Genomic DNA, 14403 nt, shown 5'->3' with positions numbered 1-14403 from the left:
GCTAGACCCAGATCACATGCTTCTCTGCAGAGCCCCCTCATGTGGAAGCGGGAACAGGAAAAAACCTTCTCATTTAAAGTGATAGCTGACAACTGTAACAGTTTTTAATACATCACACTGAGGATGACAATTTAAAAGTCAGTGCTGTGAACTGCTTCACTTCTGCTCATTTTAACCAAAACATCCAGCCACTGCATTTATCTCCATCCCAAAATGTGTCAAAGCCCTAGTTGTCTCCTACTCAACTGCCATTTCCCCCCTGGCAACTTCTTCATTGCAGTTCAGTATTAATAGAAAAATGTTTGACATATCAAAAACTGAAACTGTGGGGGCAGTGTAATATAAATGGAACTTGCTAGCAAACTAAATAATGCCTGGGCTTTTGTACTGATTTGCATTAATTGTGATGTTCAATTCATTAAAAACCTGAGTTTTTTTAATGACAGTGAAGCTGCTGGAGAATTTTCTTGGCAGCATTTAGGCCTACCATGGATCACAATTAAAAACAAAATTCAGTGAGTTTGGGAAACAAAAACAGAATGAGTTTGATGCCCAGAACTACGAGCTGCTGTTTGATCGTGAGCAACTTATACATAGTAGTTCAATGCTAGGTCAGTTCTGAAAACTATCTTAGACCTCTTTGGAGTGGGCAGGGTAGGAAAATGTGATCTCCTTTGCGTGAAACTACATATGGGTAAATTTATTCCCCATGTTTTTTTCTTTAAAAATCCAGCAGTGGTGAAGGGTGCTGTGATAAGAGCCCTGAAATAAATCTCCCCCGAGAACAGCGGTTGAACAGGCCCCCATCAGCGCAAGTTTCCCTGCCAACATGTCTGATCTCTGAGTTGGATAGTGCAGCCTGAAATGGATGCTCAGTTGTCAGTTCAGTCCTGTGTTTTCTGCTGAGAATGCCAGCAAGTATGATATTGGTTGTGGACTTTTGTGATATTGGATGTTTTTTTCTTAAAGCTTCAGCTCCTGAATGCCTGTTACATGAAAATCGCCACTTGCTTACTTTCTTGGAGAAAAGCTGGTTGTCAAACTCTGAAGCAGGAGTGGGCAAACTATGGCCCCCGGGCCAGATCCGGCCCCTCAGGGCTTTGGATCCGGCCTGCGGGACTGCCACCCCTGTGGTGGCGCAGGCCCCGCGCCGCTCCCGGAAGCAGACGGCGCCTTGTCCCTGCGGCCCCTGCTGGGAAGAGGGGCAGAGGGCTCTGCGTGCTGCCCTTGCCTGTGGGTACCGCACCCGAAGCTCCGACTGGCCGCGGTTTGCAGTTCACCTGCTCTGGCCCCGGTGAGTGCCACTGCCACCCCGGAGCCGCTCCAGGTAAATGGCGCTGGGCTGGAGCCTGCACCTCAAACCCCTCCTGCACCCCAACTCTCTGCCCTGAGCCCCCTGCTGCACCCTGCACCCCTCCTGCACTCCACCCCCCTGCCCTGAGCCCCCTCCTGCACCCCCTCCCACACCCTGCACTCCCTCCTACACCCCAACCCCTGCCCTGAGCCCCCTTGTACACCCTGCACCCCTCCTCTGCCCCAACCCTTTGCCCTGAGCCCCTTCCTGCACCCCACACTCCCTCCCGCACCCCAACTGTCTGCCCCAGCCCTACATTCATGGCCCTACATGCAATTTCCCCACCCAGATGTGGCCCTCAGGCCAAAAAGTTTGCCCACCCCTGCTCTAAAGGCTACAACCCCAGAAGACAAATAAAAACATTTTTTTAAGAAGTTTCATAATTTTTAAAATAATCTTGTGAATTTTTTTTTTAGGGGCCCTAACTTATGATTTCTGAATGTCTGGAGATGGCCACAGCCTCAGATCTCTGTGTCACGGCAGGATGCCTGATAGCAGAGATGGTTGAAAGTATCTTTAGCCGCTCTATGCACTGGCTGCAACTTGTTGTGCTGCTGTGATAGAAGAACGAGACTGGTACTGACTTCCTTTTTTCCAGCAGGGGTTAATTTTTCTTCACAGGTCTAGCAGTAGACAGCAATGAGGTTTTGAGTATCCCAGCGGCTGGGCCCCCAGCTGAGGCCCATGCACTTGGCCAGCAAGTTTCCAAAGAACAAGAACTACCCACATTCTGCTTTCAAAGCTCCACTGTATTTGACTTGTGCACGGACATGCAGTGAGCCAGTAACAGAATAGGACCCAGGAGTCCTGACAATCAGCACCCTGCTCACATCTAGAACATGCTCCCTCAAATCAACAGTGTTGCATCATGTTACAGCTTTGAAATATATATGTGCAGCACATAGAACAGGGGTGGGCATACTTTTTGGCCTGAGGGCCACATCTGAGTGGGGAAATTGCATGCAGGGCCATGAATGTAGGGCTGGAGCAGGCTGGGGTGCAGGAGGGAGTGCAGGGTGTGCGAGGGGATGCAGTGTGCAGGAAAGGGCTCAGGGCAAGGGGTTGGGGCAGAGGAGAGGTGTGGGGTGTACAAGGGGGCTCAGGGAAGGGGGTTGGGGTGCAGGAGGGAGTGCGGAGTGTGGGAGGGGATGCAGTGGGCAGGAGGGGGCTCAGGGCAGGGGGTTGGGGTGCAGGAGGGGTTTGGGGTGCAGGTTCCAGCCCAGCACCATTTACCTGGACCAGCTCCGGGGTGGCAGTGGCACTCACCAGGGCCAGGGCAGGCTCCCTGACTGCCTGCCCTGGCCCCGCGCCGCTTCCAGAAGCAGCCAGCACCACGTCCCTGCGGCCCCTGCGGGAGGAGGAGCCGAGGGCTCCGCACGCCGCCCTCGCCTGTGGGTACCTCCCCCGAAGCTCCCAACGGCGAACCGCGGCCATTGGGAGCTTCAGGAGAGGTACCCACAGGCAAGGCCAGCACGCAGAGCTCTCTGCCCCTCTTCCTCCAGGGGCCGCAGGGATGAGGTGCTGTCTGCTTCCGGGAGCAGTGCGGGGCTTGCAGCGCCACAGGAGTGGCAGTCCCGCAGGCCGGATCCAAAGCCCTGAGGGTCTGGATCTGGCCTGCGGGTGTAGTTTTCCCACCCCTGACATAGGATGAGCTGCAATTTAAGCAAAAACTGAGTGCAAGACATCATTCCTAAGGGCTCAGGAATTGGTGTCTCTCACACAAGACTACAATAAATTCCTTAAAGACAAAGGATTTGGGGATTGATTTTTATTTCTGCCACAGAATTGCAGAGAGCCAAAGGAGCCTGACTGTAAGCTAGACAGGCTCACAGTTTGCCCTTGAAAACCCTGTGCTGCAGAGCTTCAATCTCATTTGGCAAGAAAAGATAACGAGGATAGAAGCTGAAGTCTGCTTTGTGCTGTTGGAGCACAAATCCTTTCACCAGCCAACTAACTCAGTGATAGGGATTCCTCTTAACAACAAAAAGCTGATCAAAGTTCTGGGCATCATCCAATTGTAAAAGGTGAAATGAAAAGCTCTTTAATTTACAATCAGGAGGAGTTATTTCAAACTGCTGAAGGTGCCACACTGCTTACGGCACACCCTATAAGTGCAGACTTAACAATGCCTTTATTTATGATGTTTAAAGCAAACATTTTGAATTCTGTTCCCTTGTCCTTACTGCCAAACCCTGAGTTATGGGTTTCCCCAGCCACAGACATTAGTCAGTGTTTCTCAATGACCGGTCCCTGAGATCTCCCTGACACGGCTTAGGAAGGCAGCAAGTCACTCCCTGGTATCAAAAAGGTTGAGAAACACCGCATTAGATCACTGAAATGTCCTGTGGGGGCATCCTTCAAAATTCCTGACGAGGTTTTTGGAGTAACTGTCCCCAGAAATCTGTCCTGGGTTATATAGTGAGCCCTGGGTCTGCTGAGACAGGTCTTTGTGGGTGTGGTTCTCTAGGGCTTGGCATTGTGTTGTCATTTACCATTGAGCAGAGGAGTTCTAAAATACACCAGCAGAGTGAAGAGCTGTGAGTTGGTGTTAGGTTTGCACTTGCATTGCACAGCAGTAAATGAGGAGACAGTTAAGGTTAGGCACAGAAGGTACGTCTACATAGCCAGCGGCAGCAAGTCTCAGAGCCTAGGGCGACAGAGGAGGGCTCACTCTATGGCACTAAGCACAGCCGTGTACACATGGCAGTCCAGGCTCTGAAGCCTAGGGAGGTGGGCTTCAGAGCCCAAGCCCAAATGCCCGCCTAGTTATTTTTAGAGCTATAGCCTGAGCCTATAGACCAGAGCTCTGAGACACACCACTTGCTTTGTAGACACACCTAGAGAGGTTAAAAATGTCTAGCCCAAGTCAGGGGTGCTCTGCCTGCTCTAACCACTGGCTCCAGTGCCTTCCTGACTGTGAGCACTGTGTGCCCGAGTTATCTGCTCGGAGGGCCATCCTGTCCATTTGTGTCCCTCACATTGCACCAAACGTGCCACAGCCGTCACTGCCACCTTCACAAACTATCAACCAAAGCAATGAATACTTTAGGTCAGATTTCCCCTCTTCCCCACCCCCTCCATATCTCTTGCTGCAGTAAATAACTCAGGCATGCATAGCTGCATAGACTGGTCCAATTGCTCTTTTAACAGCTTTATTCCTTTCAGAGAGTGCCAATGTAACCCACTTACCTTCTGGGTGTGGTGTTCTGTCCCATCTAGTGGCACCGAGACCACTTAGAGAGCAATTAATGACTCTGTTTTACAGCCTTAGCTAGAGCCAGTTGGCTTTTAGCTCATGCCGTGGTGGCTTATACACTAAGCTCCAGAGGTCCCCTATTCGATCCTGCCTGCCGACAACCAGGGTCTGTAGGCATTACACCAGTACTCTTTTGTCCTATGGAAAATGGCTTCTATCTATTTATTCCTGCCTTGTCAAGCTGCAGTCTTCCATCTCTGTTAGTGGGCTAGTAGCACTCTAATGTGCTGTGTAAACCAAAACCTATCCTCATGTTAACCTGCGAGCAGAATTTAGCATCCACAAACTCCTGCAGGAGACAGCTGTTGACATGTTACATGAGTAGGCAGCTTAGTGAGTCAAAACCCCACTGACCTCTCCATGCTATTTCCCTTGAAAGGAGGAGTATTTAACACTGAGTGGATCAAATGATCATTTCTTCTAAACTGCTACATCTTCCTGTTAACTTAACTCCATCACAGGGGAAATTCTTTATTCGTACAGCAGTAGCATCTAGGTGCTCTAGGCAGAGATCAGGCCCCCATGTGCTAGGCGCTGTACAAACAGAACAAAATGGATCCTGCACGGGCAGCAGCTTTAACGTTATCCAAGGGGAAACCTTTTTTCAAAGGTTAACTCTCGTCAGTTTCATTGTGAGTCCAGCTGCTGGGCATGAGAGTCTGCATGACAATCTCCCCTTTCATTTTTTTTTATAAAAGCACATTTATGTTTCTCACCCTCTTGAGAAAAGCTTGGAAACATGGAGCGAGAGCACCCTGCAGGCTCAGGAGCCTGAAGGCAAGGAAAAAACCCCAAATGCATGAGGTTTTTAAAAAGAGAAAAATTCATGGGTTTTTTTTTAAGCCGATCTCATGATTTTTGGGGCCAGACTTGGGTGTGAATCCTTGGGCAGGGCAATATTGTGTGTTTGTGCTCTTTTGGATATGGAAAGTGGCACTGGAGAAACCTGAGCTTTGTTCAGGAGGTGTTTAGGTTGGTGAGGAGAAAGCAGGGCCTCAGGAATGGAAGCCGAGCTGGGAGACAGAGAGCAGAGCCTCCACTGACGTCAGTAGAGCGACAGTGATTTACACCCGCTGGGGATATGGCCCAGGGCCTTGAGGGGCATGTTCCCTCTAAAGGGAATTCATGAAACTAGGATGTCTCTTTGCCTAATGTAGAGCGTGTTAGTTCTACCGCCCTGGTGTGAACAAGCTTCCTCTGCTATGCTGAATGAGGTGATCAGCGTGCAGTCTGTGAGCATGCAGGAAGCCAGAGAGGAGGGCGGATTTGAGGCCTCCTTGTCCCCAGCTGAAATAATCCCTGTACAGGGGCATTTCACCAGAAGAGAGAAGCAGGTAATTGCTCTAAACCACTTCCGTGTGGTGTCAATTGTAAGTAATTATTGGCCTGGGAAAAGAAACCACTGGTGCGAGCCAGCTCGGGGTTACTGAGGAGAGAAAACAATGCTCTTGGAAACATCACTCTGCCTCAGCTTTAAATGCGGGAACTCTGAGTTCTGAGGAAATGCTCCCACTGTGGGTGAGAGTCTCCTTTCATGGTATTGTTTTTTTCCAGTCTTTACACACAGGTTATAGGGGCCAAGTTCAGTGGTGAGAGTACGTCACATGTTGGGTCACATTTTAGCTCCCACTCTGGCATCTTTGGAACTGCACCAATGCCAGAAAGCTGGCTTAAATAGTCAATGGGGACTGCCACAGAAGGAGGGCATTCTGTGGGGGTCTGTGATGGTTTGGCTAGAACCATGCTATGCTCTAGCAATCTCCCCGGGGGCCTGTTACCAGCTGGTGGAAGTTCGAGCGCCCTAAGGCTGGACAGAAGCAGCCCTCATTTTCCCCCAGGATTAGAGGAATGGAAAGGTGGTGTAATACTTTGCCACCCCCTTGTGAAGCAGAGATGCATTATTTACCCTGCTTTACAGATGGGATAATGATGGCACAAAGATCAAGGCCCAGATTCCCAATGGGAATTAGATGCCTAAATCCCTTTGAGGATCCAGGGCTAAGTAATGTGCCTCGTGTCACATAGGAAGTCTGCGGCAGAGACAAGAAAGCCAGCTCTCATTCCTCCCAAGCCTTTGCCTTAACTCACAAGACTAAGTGTTGTCCCTCTTTGTTTACGAGTTCCCGCGGTCCGGAAGCCCTTCTTTGATGTCCAGGCGAAATTGCAGTTTGTAGATAACAGTGAAGTCTGGCAGAACATTCATTGACAAGGAATTTATCAGCATCATTCTCAGACTGGGTCACTGTTTGCCAAGACTTCTAGGGAATATAATTTAATTAGTCCTCTGACAGCCCTCCCTTGACTCTTCAGCCAGCTGCAGAAGGTATTCCAGTCGAGTAGCACACCAGAGGAAATGGCCTGAGAGCAGGCAATGGAAAATAAGAAGTTACTATGTTTGGTAGCTTAGCTGATTCCCCACAGGCCCCAGGCTGTGAGTCACTTATACGTAGATCACCAATGCTGATTCCCCTGAGGAGGAAGGAGAGGAGGTGGAAAAACAAGAGAAAAACAATGTCAGTCTGTGCCAGCGCTAGGAGGGTTGGAGGAGGTGGCAAGAAAGGGAGTGAAAAGTCAGACAGACTTGCAGGCTGGTGTCTGCTGCTTGCTCCTCAGGAATGTGGGCCCAGATCCTCAAAGGTAGTTTAGGTGCCTGTCTCCCATTGAAATCAGTGGGAGTCAGGCTCTTAAATACCTCTGAGGATCTGGACCGGGATCACTGTTAACACTCAGAGGGCCCAGTTCATTGCTGACCCAGACGGTGGTATCCAGGGCACTGTGGTGTTGTTAGAGGAGACAGAAGAAGGGGTGAGCTAAGGCAGTGTAGGGGCTACTCTCTCCCCTCCTCATAGAAGTTGCTTTGCCTGCTGCACTCCTCTCTCCTGTCCATTCAGGGCTGCTTTCTGCTCTCACATTGGTCTGAGCTCGCATAGCACTGCTGAAACAAAAATAGGTCTTGTTTACACTGGGAAAACAAGGAGTGTTGAGAAAAAGTGTTCTAAACCCACCTCACTTTTCCAATGTAGACATGGCAAGAGTTTCTTTGGCTTTGCACTGACATAACTGACAGCACAATCGGTACCTCAGAGTTAACACTCATTTATGCTGCTTTATAGCCACTTACCAATTCAAAGCTATCTATCCTAGTGTCTTGGCTGGAGCCCGTTCCTATCGTATCTGAGCACCTTACGCAGATGCCTCTGAACTTAGCCCATAGATCCTGACATTATTCTTCATTTTGTTACTTTTCATCTTAGTAATGTTTTTGAAGGCAGATTTTAGATCTACTTTAGATCAGGAGTGGCCAAACTTACTGACCCTCCAAGCCGCATACAATCTTCTTAAGAAGCGCAAGAGCCGCAAGACATGCACAACCTGCCCCATGGGGTGGTCCCTGCTGGAGCAAGAGGTTAAAGCCCTTAGAACCCCCCCTCCCTGCAGGGCAGAAGCCCCTAGTCCCACCCCACCCCTCACAGGGCAGAAGCCCTGAGGACCCCACCCCCAGTCCAGTCTGGTAGGAGGAGAATGTGGTGGGGGAGGCACATGGGAGGCTCTGGGAGCCGCACTTTAACTGTGAAAGAGCCGCACGCGGCTCATGAGCCACATTTGGGCCACGCCTGTACTAGATTCAGAGTCATTTACAAGGACTGCTCTCAGTAGACAGCAGGATTCCATGGCCAAGGTAAATGCAGTGAAAAACTTAAGAAAATACCAATGGAGAAAACATGGCAATGCTGAGTCCCCATTGCAGAGGCAGGGCCTGCAAATCTTTATATAAAAAATAACAAGGGACAGGATGTCTCAGTGAGAAAAGAGGTTTATTCCTGCTCCCTCCTCAACTTCCACCTAGTGCTAACACCAGGACACTTGCTCTGCTGGTGTAACTCAACACAGCTCCATTGACCTCAGGGTCTAACTGATCACCATATTTGGGGACAGGAAGAAATTTTTCCCCTGGTCAGACTGGCAGAGATCCTGGGGGGGGGGGATTCACTTTCCTCTGCAGCATGGGCTATGGGTCACTTGCAGGTTTAAATTAGTGTAAATGATGGATTGTCAGTAACTTGAAGTCTTCAAACTATGATTTGAGGACTTCAGTAACTCAGCCAGAGGTTAGGGTCTATTACAGGAGTGAATGGGTGAGGTTCTGTGGCCTGCAGTGTGCAGAAGGTCAGACTAAGGCCAGAAGGGACCATCATGATCTAAAGTCCATGAGTCTGAGACCTCAGTTTACACCAGCTGTGGTCTGGGCCCAACATATACTATTTCCTGTCTTCTCCATCTCTGCAGGAGTGCATTCATGAAATATGCAGCAAGGCTTCTTTGCTTCTCCCCCTGTGCTGTCTGAATGAACACTTCTGTTCATTTTGCATTTCCATTGTTCCTCTTAATGATCTTTGCCTCCAAGAAATCTTATTCTTTTAAACTATATAGCTTGTCTATTACACTCACTCCTGCTAGTTGGTACCAGTTGTGATTGTTGTGACATGGGTGTCTGTCCACTAGGAACTGCACTGAGACAAGCAACTCCTTTAAACATGGGCTACCAAAAAAGAGTATCAGATGGTCTGGCATTCAGGCCCTGCTGACGTGGACCAGATTAGAACTGGTTTCAGATAACCCCTGACCACTTTACCAATCCCCTTAACCAACCAGTTCCCCTAAGGCAGTTAGTCACTTTCAATCAGCTAAGAAATATTTGTAATGACTTTCCTCGGTCTTAAAAAAAACTAACAGGTATCAGAACAGAAGAGCTGCAGCCAAACAGAATAGCCAATAAAATGGGAAATTCCTGCATATTTTGCCAGTATTCCCCAGAGATTTCTGTTCTCCCTGATTGTGACTAATGGATTCTACTTTACAAGGTCCAAACCCACTGTTTGTTTCCTGATGTGTTACACTCGGGCTCCTTCTAGTGGTTGCACTACCTCATATACTTGCTTGTTTTATCTGCTATTCTTGCCTTCTAGGTTAGAATTGCTGAGCTTTTCTTTTCTCACTTTAGTGGTGGAGTCACCCATCCACTCTGGGATTTGCTAAATCTGGGTTAGGATTTAGGTGGACCCTGGGCCCTATCGCCCTTTGCAATGGGGCAGTTCTGTGGTGCTACAAAATTGCCTCATACCAGCATAACCAGCCAGTGGTGCTCTCTCTGACTAAGGGAATGGCTGGTAGTATTCTGCCTACAACCCACCCCTAAGCCCATGGAGAAGTGAGAGTGTGTCGGGGGGGGGGGAAGGATTGTGAGGCCAAGGTGTTCCTACAGCCAGGTAATCTCCAGTGGACAGAATGGTCTCCCTGATGCAGTCTGCAAGCGTTACAGATTATAGCAGCCTTTGGATTGCTCTGTTCATGGACTGTAACAGCACCAGGGCAGGACTGGGTGAGAGTAAAGGTGTATTAAAGCCACCTTTGCATTCCTCCCTCCCCCGAGCCGTGAAGCTGGTGTGGTGACACTGCAGCAGAGGCTGTCTGCACATGAGAGTTGGGGAGCTACACCGTCTCTATGTGTCCAGCATCTTAAATAAAGAATCCCATCCCCTCGCTCTCGCTCCCAAGGGGCAAACTTTGGAAATGGACAGTATTAGGGCCAACATGGGTCTGCCTTGCAAAATACAGTGTAACACAATTCCAATCACAAGCTGGTCTGGTGTAATTGACAATGTCTGTAAACGCCTCAAGCCTGTTGTTTCAAAATGGACTGTGCCAGGGAAAGGCAGATGAAAGGGCAGATTTGTTTTCTCTTTTCATTATGGGATGCATTTTGACATAATCATGAATGCTGTAAACTGCCATAATTAAAGTATAACATGTCATACATTATAAAGTGTTAAGGAAATGCTTAAGGAAAGTCTGGCATATCATCATAGAAACAGATATATTAAAAAGGAAGAATTCAATTAATCCAATCAGAGCACAACCTGTAGGCAATGTAGTTCTCTGCATACGGACAGGAAAATCTGCCAGTTTAATCTCAGCTGCCTTGTTTTATTATTTTTGTTATGGTAGTGCCTATATACCCATGATGCTAGGCACTGTACATACACATAGTAAGAGTCCCTATTCTGAAAATCTTACACTGTAACTAGACAAGACAGACAGATGGAGGATTATTTTTCCCATTGTGTAGAGGGGGAAGTGAGGCACAGAGAGTGCAGCTGAATTTTCTCATGGAAATTCAGTGGCACCTTATTCCCTTACACACCTTTTTGAAATCCCAGTTTAAGTCACACAGGAAGTCAGTGGAAGACCTGGGAACTGAACCCCAATCTCCTGATTCCCAGGCCAGCCTTCCTCTCACTGAGCAACACCACAAGGAATCTTACAAAGATTGATGCTTCCACCACTTCTATTTGAAGTCTTGTAGAAAGACATACTCGCAGGGTCACAGGGATGAGCCTAGAACAAAAGGGTGAAAGTCTGCACAGCAGAACATTGGTCAGGCTTCTTTTTAAATGATTTCTTGGACCTGCAACAAAAAGCCACCCATTTGTTATGTGTTGGTCCTCCTACGCCACTTATGTACCATAAAGCCTCTCCATTACTGTAATATTTTGTGCTTATCAATTCCATTTATTTAGAAATGAAAGGCCTCTTTTGTGGGAAGATTTCAGCTGCAGCAGAATGCAGTTATGCAACTGAGTGTCTATTTTAACTCTTTGCTTTCTTTTTGGCTGGGCTTTAAAAATCTGAGGGCCTAGATTTCCCCTTTCCTGCCCTTTGAGTTGTCATTTAGCCCTGTGCAACATGGGGGTAAAATACTCCCATTTGGAGATGGCAGCATTTTACATGCACTTTGCACAGGGATGAATGGCTGCACAAGGACAGGCCCTGGGTCTCCAAGCATAGGGGCCTCATTTGAAAGGTAGCGTTAGCACAGAAGGAGGGTGGAGTGAGTGTAGAGGACACTGAACTGGGATTCAGGAAACCTGCATTCTCACCTTAACTCTGCTGTGCGAGCTTGTGCAAATCAACCCACCTCTCTGGGCTTCCATTTCCCCTCCCACCTCTTGTCTGTCGTGGCTATTTCAGCTCCTTAGGGCAGGGACAGTCTGTCACTACATGTCTGTACAGTGGCTTAAACAATGGGGGCCCTGCTCTTGACCCGAGGCCCTGTGTGCTACCATAATTCAAATGATAAGAGGGATGTAGTGTTGTTAAAAGTGCACAGCCAACAGGAAATGTTGCCACTCAGACCTGTCACGTCTCATGCCAGCAGTAGGTGGTATTGTGTGTGTGTGTGCGCCATATATAATATCTTGGTTTTGCTCCCCAACTAGCTTCCTCTCATCTCTCCTGGCTCCCTGGCCCATTCCACCCATTGTGAGCTGCTCCACCCTGCAGGTCACACTCAGTTCTGAAACACTTGGCACTCGGAGCTGTGTAACCTGTGAGTGTTCCCCTGATTGGTACCTGGCTCCCTACTCTGGCCATGCATGTCAGGCAGAATGGAGAGAAAGGGATAGGGACACATATAAATGCTTAGGTGAATAGATAAAAGCACAGCTTTAAAGGGCTAAAGAACAAGATGCAAAGCAGGCCAAAGGGATCCAAATCTCCATCCTTCCCTCTACATGGTGCCAATTTCCCTCCAGCCTCTGGCTGGACCTCGGCAGCTCTGCTCCTATAGTGAATACGACAGTAATGATTAGCACCCAGATATCACTTTATCTTTACAGACAATGGCTAACTAATGCTTTTTGAGGGTGTTTGCTTGATTCACAACCTTCCCAATTGGCCTAATGCTGCTGAGAAGACCCCAACTCTCCAAGGCCCAACTGGACCTAGTTAACCCTTTGATATCCTTTATTTCCTATGTCACTATTTTAAATGAATAAAGCTTTGTCTGCAGTAGGGGGGTTGCATTGGCGCAGCTGTGCTGTGGCTGGCTCTAGTTAACTAAAATGCACATGTAGACAGGAACATACTGCATGGGAGGTTCCCGCTGAAAGTGGACAACTAAGGAAATAGGGTGTCATTTGGATTTTAAACCCATAGCACTCCCTTCAAACTGTGCCTGCTCCCTTATGCAATGTTGGAGACCACTCGGAAATAGGTCAAGGGCTTTCCGAATCAGCATCACAGATCTGAAACTAAGCATCAGCATGGGAGTTGGCATATTTGCACGTAAACAGGTTGTTATAAGCACAAAGGTATCTACCAGCTTGCAGAGCAGTGGCTCATTTAACAAGGCTTACTGACAATTTCTGCTGTCGTTCCAGCATACAGATTGGCAATGGCACTTGAGGCATGAGTCTACTGACAATGTACAACTCAGTCTGTTAGCTACAGTAACTAATGATTGACTGATGTCCACAGAGTCCTAGATTTTTCTATTCCATACAAAGGGTTCCTTCATACCTGAATGCCTCTGAAAAGTTCCAATGACTGTTAAATGCATCCTAAATACATAAGGACCAGATCATTAGTTGAGTGAATCAGTGTAGCTCCACTAAGTCAGTGATTTACAACAGCTGAGAATTGGTCCAGCGACTATACGTCCTTGACAATCAGTGAAATGAATGAATGAGGGACTACTTGTGTTAATTCACTGCCCCAAGTATAAATATAAGCTAAAGGGGGTGGTTTCAGTAATGGAATTAGAAACTGCTTCTGAGATGTGGGAACAACAAAGTAAAAAGAAATAAGGCTATGAGCAGCATATAGAGATTGTCTTCCATTGGCTAATACAACAGTCTGTTCCTGTCATTTCAAAGGCATTTTGTGATTTTCATTTTAACCAATGCATTTTTAAAATCCCAGTTACAAACACCACTCTTTAATAACAGGTTTCAGAGTAGCAGCCGTGTTAGTCTGTATTCGCAAAAAGAAAAGGAGTACTTGTGGCACCTTAGAGCCAAACAAATTTATTTGAGCATAAGCTTTCGAAAGCTTATGCTCAAATAAATTTGTTAGTCTCTAAGGTGACACAAGTACTCCTTTTCTTTTCACTCTTTAATAGATGACACTGAGGATAACACTAAGTAATGAAGTCTGTAATCATTAAAACTGTTATTATACTCAAGATGGCCAGCTATTCATTATAATACAATAACTGAAGACATCACCTGGCTCATTAAGGCTCAGGATAAAAACTTCGGCCCTAATCCTCAACTGCTGTAAACTGGCATAGCTCAATGGACTTCAACAGAATTATGCTAATTTACACTAGTTCAGGATCTGAGCCTGAGTGAAATGTGATGCTACTTGTCTGAGTAGTCCTAAGCAAGTGTGTTTACACAGCTTTACTCTGGGAACTTGACCTGATTTTCTATCCTGTACAGCCAGAAAGAGATGAAAGGGGGGAAAATTTCTCCATTTGTCAGTGTCTTTATTTGGTACATTTGAGAGCACTAGGTGGATAGTCACATTCACTGTTTCCTCTGTGTAGATTGCTGGGCTTAATGGGACTACTTATGTTCTTAAAGATAAGCACGTGCATAAGTGCTTGCAGAATTGAGGCCTTTTAATTATCATTTTAACTGCACACTGATGTGATATTCCAAAGGGAGTTATGAGCAGTGTCTCCATCAAAACAGCATTTGACTCTCATTTGAAAAAAGCCTATATTTTATTAAAATAAAGCCACTCTTAACAAAGAGTTGCTAAATGGGTAACATTTTAATTAACAAATTGAAAACAAAACTGCTGATAAAATTATGTAACGTACAACCGCAGATAAGTATTTCAGTCCAAAATTTACCAACATTTTATTTTAGATGTTCTGTTTCTGATTCTGTGATCAAACAGTGCCACCAAGCGAGAGAAATACATCTCAACTTTACATACTGAATCC

Source organism: Dermochelys coriacea, chromosome 7 (assembly GCF_009764565.3).
Source record: "Dermochelys coriacea isolate rDerCor1 chromosome 7, rDerCor1.pri.v4, whole genome shotgun sequence".
Lineage (NCBI taxonomy): Eukaryota > Metazoa > Chordata > Testudines > Dermochelyidae > Dermochelys > Dermochelys coriacea.
This window is presented reverse-complemented; position numbering follows the sequence as displayed.